Source organism: Schistocerca cancellata, chromosome 1, assembly GCF_023864275.1.
Source record: "Schistocerca cancellata isolate TAMUIC-IGC-003103 chromosome 1, iqSchCanc2.1, whole genome shotgun sequence".
Lineage (NCBI taxonomy): Eukaryota > Metazoa > Arthropoda > Insecta > Orthoptera > Acrididae > Schistocerca > Schistocerca cancellata.
In genome coordinates this window covers 388,128,310-388,135,938 of record NC_064626.1, presented here as the reverse complement: position 1 = coordinate 388,135,938, position 7,629 = coordinate 388,128,310, and the positions used below count along the sequence as shown (strand labels likewise).

General features: G+C 46.4%; 1 non-coding gene across 1 annotated transcript; it reads left to right on the top strand.

Moving 5' to 3' along the window:
- The first annotated feature begins 419 nt into the window (after window positions 1-419).
- Window positions 420-494, top strand: Trnal-caa (transfer RNA leucine (anticodon CAA)). The gene has a single exon. It is a non-coding gene; the product is annotated as a tRNA-Leu (tRNA).
- Window positions 495-7,629: the final 7,135 nt, after the last annotated feature.

Sequence of the window (7,629 nt, the reverse complement as noted above, 5' to 3'; positions counted from 1 at the left end):
TTCTTAAATATTTCCAACTTATAGTACACACACCAGTAATTCAGCTTAACTTTAGCACTCGGAAGTATTTCAACTTATTTCTACACGTGGTTTCATTGTGACCGTTGGTCACTTCCGAAGATTACTACGATCCCCTTAATATTACCTGCCTGACATTTAATTCTCCCCCCAAAAGTTCCTGAAATAGAGAAATTATTATTCCAAACTACTGTTAAGTAGATTAAAACTGTGTGCCCGACCGAGACTCGAACTCGGGACCTTTGCCTTTCGTGGGCAAGTGCTCTACCAACTGAGCTACCGAAGCACGACTCACGCCCGGTACTCACAGCTTTACTCTCCTGCGAGAGCTTCTGTAAAGTTTGGAAGGTAGGAGACGAGGTACTGGCAGAAGTAAAGCTGTGAGTACCGGGCGTGAGTCGTGCTTCGGTAGCTCAGTTGGTAGAGCACTTGCCCGCAAAAGGCAAAGGTCCCGAGTTCGAGTCTCGGTCGGGCACACAGTTTTAATCTGCCAGGAAGTTTCATATCAGCGCACACTCCGCTGCAGAGTGAAAATCTCATTCTGGATACTCTTAAGTATTTCACATGCATACCATTGCCTCCACTCTTTTGTCTTTACGGACCACACCTAAGACAAGTCTTACCAACACAAGATCCAGCGCCATAGTGCTGAAACATGGCTGTTCTTCAGGTCATCTCGCACCTCCGCCGAGGTGGGGGAGCACCATGCTACCGTATTGGTCAGCCACATTTCAGGCGCTCAAAGCTCAGGTAAATTTCATCTCTTTGGTTCCACGAAAGGTGACCAAAGGACCGTCTCAAATATGATCATATACTGTACATTCACTATCTGCGGTTAGCAGACGACCATACATTCATTCATTTCACAGATCTCTCCAAATTGGGTGAGAGTGCATATGTGATCAATTAAATAAATAAATTGTCACTCTTTCCTACACTGGTATCTGGCTTCGGTGTATTAAGTGAAATTGAGTTCTTATTACAAAAAATATGTTGTTCTGACAAGAATAACGAAGAATGTTGTACCTATTTTCAATGTCGGGCAGTACTGTACCCTTTCAACATAAGTAGACATGTTAGCTTCGCTATCACCTTCAGTTTTTCTTTAAGTTTGTCATTGCAGTAAGTATTTCTTTGTGTTTGGTTTTAGGATTAATACGTATTTCATTATACCTTATCACAAAAATCTCTTTATTTTTTGGAGAACGTAAATCTTATCTATAATTATAGGACAAAACGTCAGAGCACTCTGAGATTACATTGTGTCCTCGGAAATAGGTAAATTACTTAACTTCAATAATTTTATTTAATCAGTCTGGAGGAAATGCTCCCTTATCCAAGGTCTCTAGCATTGCGTAAATTGTGCAAAATGCAAATGTTGCGTGACTAGGGCCTGTTCTCCAGATGCAAGTCTTTCGATTTGACGCCACTTCAGCGAGATGTGTGTCGACGCAAATTATAATACTCATAAACATTTCTCAACACTGCCCCTCCAGAGATTAAGTACTCTTTCCTTTAATTTCGTACCCTCACTGACGTAATGTATCTCTCTTCCCATAAAGTGATGGAACCTGGTGTAAGTTTACTTCTCTGGGATAACTTACCCATAAGCTCCGATAATGTGAATCACATAGCTTCTTTACTCTTATTCTGAGTGCTCCAGTACCTTTTCCTTCTGTTATTCTTTTTCCTATCTCTAGATCCCCCACCAGACTCCTGAGTTTTTCCTGACAGTTCTCCTGCCTGAATGTTCTTCCTATCGCTACTCTCCTTTTTCTTCTACATGTTAGCTCGTCACTTTACCTTTGGATTATTCTGACACCTGGTCTCTTTATTTCTCCCCTCAAAAAAGTGACAAGACTAACTTCTAGAAAACTATTTTTGTTCCTGTAATGTTTTCCACATCTGCCTGAGATCGTGCGTGTGACTGTACACTGTTTGCATGTGTGTGTGTGTGTGTGTGTGTGTGTGTGTGCGTGTGTGTGTGTGTGTGTGTGTGTGTGTGTGTGTGTGTGTCAGCGCGCGCACGAGCGCTCGCGCATTGTTCCCCGGCCAGTTCACTGAAGTGAACGTTCTAATCACTCCACAACGAATGTTCCTATTGACACGAAAACAGGGAAGGGTCTCAATGACAGAGACATACGAATATGGAAAAAGGGAATTCAGAGTTGGTCCTCAAAGCTGAGAAGTAAGAAAGTGAAAAAATAGAACCAGAGTGTTGGACCTGAGGAAGGATAAACTCCAAAGACTGAATCCTCTCCCCCCCCCCCCTCCCCATCCCCCTCCCCGTACTCTAGGACACCCTCCCTGCCAAGTTCTTCATCAGGACGCCAGAGGACACAGAATGGTCGACATGCCCTACAGAACGGTAATGTCCCGACTTCACCCAAACAGGCGCTGAAGGGTGAACCCAACACTCTCCTATGGAATGCCTGTAGAGAGTAAACAATAGCGCTGTGTTAATTGTGTGTGTGTGACATGTAATGTCTCCAAATCCCACACCTCCCCTATAAAATGAAAGCAGACCCATCCACAATACAATCATTATATATAATAGTTTAAAAAATTGCCCAATTCACATTGTTCAGATTGAACCAATTTCCCAAAATCTGGAAAACTTCTAACGAGACCATAATAAAGATAGGGCCTGAAAAGACCCAACTGAGACTAAGTCATACAGACTGATATGTTTGCTAGACCTCTTTGGAAAACTATTCGAAAAATTGCTGGCTGGTAGACTGGCTGCACATCGAGTGCTGTGCAGGATGAGTGACAGGCAGTTTGGCTTCAGGCCTGGGCGGTCGGCAGCTGACGCAATCGCTGTGGCGGCCAAGGGATGTGACTCAGCCTTGTACAAGTACATGGCTGGAATCAAGATGGACATCATGGCACCTTTTACCACTTTTGGTGGCCTTCGATCTTCTCTTGTTTACAGGAGAAAGAGTGTCCAGAGCCACTATAATGCTGTCTGAAGAGTAATTGCGAGGATCGGGTGGTTTGACTCTCATCCCCTAGTGGGAAAGTTAGAAAATCGATAGCAAAGGGATGCCCCCAGGGTTCTGTGTTGGGCCCCTTGTTTTGAGACATCCACATGGAACCACAACTGGACAACTTGCAACAAAGTGAAGACATGCTAGAGGTGATAGTCTATGCAAATGATCTCCTCTTAAATTGAAAATATTACCAAATAAGTCACCCTATCTCCTGTTGAAAGGACAACTAATTAGGAACCCAACAGTTAGAATGAAGGGCTCACCAGTTCTCCGGAGACGAAATGCGCGTTACCTGGGAGTTATCATTGATGAAAGGTGGAACTTCACAACACACGTTGAAACCGCAGAAGTACTTAATAACCTCATATGCATTAGACATAAAATATTCCATCTTCCCCCCAAACTAATAAAGTTGTATCAAAATAGAATACTAACATCAATTGTAGGTTACGGCTCGGGAGTCTGGGTGCATAGGTTCATGAGGCTGGTACCAGCCATGACAGTGAGAAGGGTACAAAGAAATATGTTACTAAGGTCAGTCAGGGCCTACAGGACATCTCCGGGTGGGGCCTTGTTGGTGATAATGGGGCTTTACCTCTTTGATATCAAAATTACGGAATGGGCAGCATGGTTCTGGGCAAAGAAGGGGAAGATTGGAAAAACAGGGGATATTCTGGGTGTGAAGCAGGGAAGGCTTAGGAAATTCATGAAGGGAGAGGGTATAGGGATTATCAAGGCGGTGATAGGTACCACTGAAAAGCGGTCTGGTAGTGGCAAGCGACGTCCTCCGTCGTCACAGAATATTTCTGTAGGGCTGCCGCGGAAGGGGTCTCCCTTTCTTCTCCTTTCGTCTTCTGCTGGCCGACTTCCTGCTCTTTGGGAGGATGTGCAGGCGTCGGTGGACAGCGACGAGCTCCTCCTTCATGGCAGCCTTCTCTGCCGCGATTACGACTTTGAGGGCGTGTCACGTACGACATCTTCGTGGCAGCTCGGCGAGCTTCCCCCCCTCTTGAATGGTGGGTAAGGGAGGGGGGGGGGTGGCTACCGAGTCACCTGGGACCGCCTCTTAATGTGTGGAGGTCTTCTGCTTCTTCCAACCTTTCATGTAGCTACAGCTACGAGAGTTTGCAACTTGAGCTCCGCGGCGCTTCACGTATGTGACAGCAGCGTTTCCCGGTTTGTCACAGTCGCGAGTATCGTGCCCTTTCGCGCATTTCAAACGAGCAACTGCCTCTGCAGTGCTAGTTACATACATGCCCTCATCTTGTGGCACTTGTAGCACTGCTACACTTTCTACATGGGCTTCTTGCCTTCAGTCTCTCCCGACTGCTTTCAGCAGGAACTCGACCACGGCAGCAACCTTGCCTCCCTTTCCTCGTCCGGACGTGTCAGCGAAGTGTTGTGAGCAAGCGAAAATACACTACTGACCATTAAAATTGCTACACAACGAAGGTCACGTGCTACAGACGCGAAATATAACCGACAGGAAGAAGATGCAGTGATATGCAAATGATTATCTTTTCAGAGCAGTCACACAACCTTGTGTGAACGCCGGTGGTGACACCTACAACGTGCTGACCTGAGGGTAGTTTCGAACCGATTTCTCATACACAAACAGCAATTGACCGGCGTTGCCTGGTGAAACGTTGTGATGCCTGGTGTAAGGAGGAGAAATGCGTACCATCACGTTTCCGACTTTGATAAAGGTCGGATCGTAGCCCATCGCGATTGCGATTTATCGTATTGCGACATTGCTGCTCGGGTTGGTCGAGATCCAATGACTGTTAGCAGAATATGGAATCGGTGGGTTCAGGAGGGTAATACGGAACGCCGTGCTGGATCCCAACGGCCTTGTACCACTAGCAGTCGAGATGACAGGCATCTTATCCACCTGGCTGTAACGGATCGTGCAGCCACGTCTCGATCCCTGAGTCAACAGACGGGGACGTTTGCAAGACAACAACCATCTGCACGAACAGTCCGACGACGTTTGCAGCAGCATGGACTATCAGCTCGGAGACCATGGCTGCGGTTACCCTTGATGCTGCATCACAGAGCGTCTGCAATGGTCTACTCAACGACGAACCTGGGTCCACGAATGGCAAAATTTCATTTTTTCGGATGAATCCGGGTTCTGTTTACAACATCATGATGGTCGCATCCGTGTTTGGCGACATCGCGGTGGACGCACATTGGGAGCGTGTATTCGTCATCGCCATACTGACGTATCACCCGGTGTGATAGTATGTGGTGCCATTGGTTACACGTCTCGGTCACCTCTTGTTCGCATTGACGGTACTTTGAACAGTGGACGTTACATTTCAAATGTGTTCCCCGACCCGTGGCTCTATCCTTCATTCGATGCCTGCGAAACCCTACATTTCAGCAGGATAATGCACGACCGCATGTTGCAGGTCCTGTACGGGCCTTTCTGGATACAGAAAATGTTCGACTGCTGCCCTGGCCAGCACATTCTCCAGATCTCTCACCAATTGAAAACGTCTGGTCAATGGTGGCCGAGCAACTGGCTCGTCACAATACGCCAGTCACTACTCTTGATGAACTGTGGTATCATGTTGAAGCTGCATGGGCAGCTGTACCTGTACACGCCATCCAAGCTCTGTTTGACTCAATGCCCAGGCGTATCTAGGCCGTTATTACGGCCAGAGGTGGTTGTTCTGGGTACTGATTTCTCAGGATCTATGCACTCAAATTGCGTGAAAATGTAATCACATGCCAGTTCTAGTATAATATATTTGTCCAATGAATTCCCGTTTATCATCTGCATTTCTTCTTGGTGTAGCAATTTTCATGGCCAGTAGTGTAGTTCGGCCTGTGTCCGGTGATCGGGGGCGCGCAAGCATTGGAGTTTCTGCCTCGAGTATCACCGCCGTAATGTCTGTTGTGTGTACTGCTTGCTGTTGGCCCCTGATGCACTTGTCGCCAATAGCAGTTAGCGTAAGGGCTGACCGGATACTCTTCCTGTCGCCAACGTATTACCTCCCTATCTGCGTGCAGTGTACTTCATGTAAAAGTGGTCAAAGTTTTCCAGACTTTTGCTAATCGTGTAACTGAAATGCGACAGCTCGGTATTCACCTTGTGGGACGTGGGAAGCCGCCTCCCGTTCCGAAAGCGGCGCTTTAACAAGCGCGGCTGTCCAGCTGGGTATATCTTCCGAGAGCTGTGTGAACAGCAGAGAACTAACGACATTAAGAAATATCTACAGTTATTTTCTACATCTACATCCATACTCCGCAAGCCACCTGACGGTGTGTGGCGGAGGGTACCTTGAGTACCTCTATCGGTTCTCCCTTCTATTCCAGTCTCGTATTGTTCGTGGAAAGAAGGATTGTCGGTATGCCACTGTGTGGGCTCTAATCTCTCAGATTTTATCTTCATGGTCTCTTCGCGAGATATACGTAGGAGGGAGCAATATACTGCTTGACTCCTCGGTGAAGATATGTTCTCGAAACTTCAACAAAAGCCCGTACCGAGCTACTGAGCGTCTCTCCTGCAGAGTCTTCCACTGGAGTTTACCTATCATCTCAGTAACGCTTTCGCGATTACTAAATGATCCTGTAACGAAGCGCGCTGCTCTCCGTTGGATCTTCTCTATCTCTACTATCAACCCTATCTGGTACGGATCCCACATTGCAGTGGGCGAACAAGCGTACTGTAATCTGCTTCCTTTGTTTTCGGATTGCATTTCCTTAGGATTCTTCCAATGAATCTCAGTCTGGCATCTGCTTTACCGACGGTCAATTTTATATGATCATTCCATTTTAAATCACTCCTAATGCGTACTACCAGATAATTTATGGAATTAACTGCTTCCAGTTGCTGACCTGCTATATTGTAGCTAAATGATAAGGGATCTTTCTTTCTATGTATTCGCAGCACATTACACTTGTCTACATTGAGATTCAATTGCCATTCCCTGTACCATGCGTCAATTCGCTGCAGATCCTCCTGCATTTCAGTACAATTTTCCATTGTTACAACCCATCGATATACCACAGCATCATCCGCAAAAAGCCTCAGTGAACTTCCGATGTCATCCACAAGGTTATTTATGTATATTGTGAATAGCAACGGTCCTACGACACTCCCCTGCAGCACAGCTGAAATCACTCTTACTTCGGAAGACTTCTCTCCATTGAGAATGACATGCTGCGTTCTGTTATCTAGGAACTCTTCAATCCAATCACACAACTGGTCTGATAGTCCATATGCTCTTACCTTGTTCATTAAACGACTGTGGGGAACTGTATCGAACGCCTTGCGGAAGTCAAGAAACACGGCATCTACCTGTGAACCCGTGTCTATGGCCCTCTGAGTCTCGTGGACGAATAGCGCGAGCTGGGTTTCACACGATCGTCTTTTTCGAAACCCATGCTGATTCCTACAGAGTAGATTTTACGCAGGACAATGCAAAATCACACGTCACCAACACGTCTTCGGTAGTACTGCTGGTAGGATCTATTCTCTGAGAGCAGATGCTACCATTACGACAGTCTAAAGAGTTAAATGATTTTTTTGACCTTCTTTTCAAGGCCGTTCCTAACTTGTCTACTTTGGCCGAACCCGATACGCTACCTGCGAAGACTCTGCGGCGAT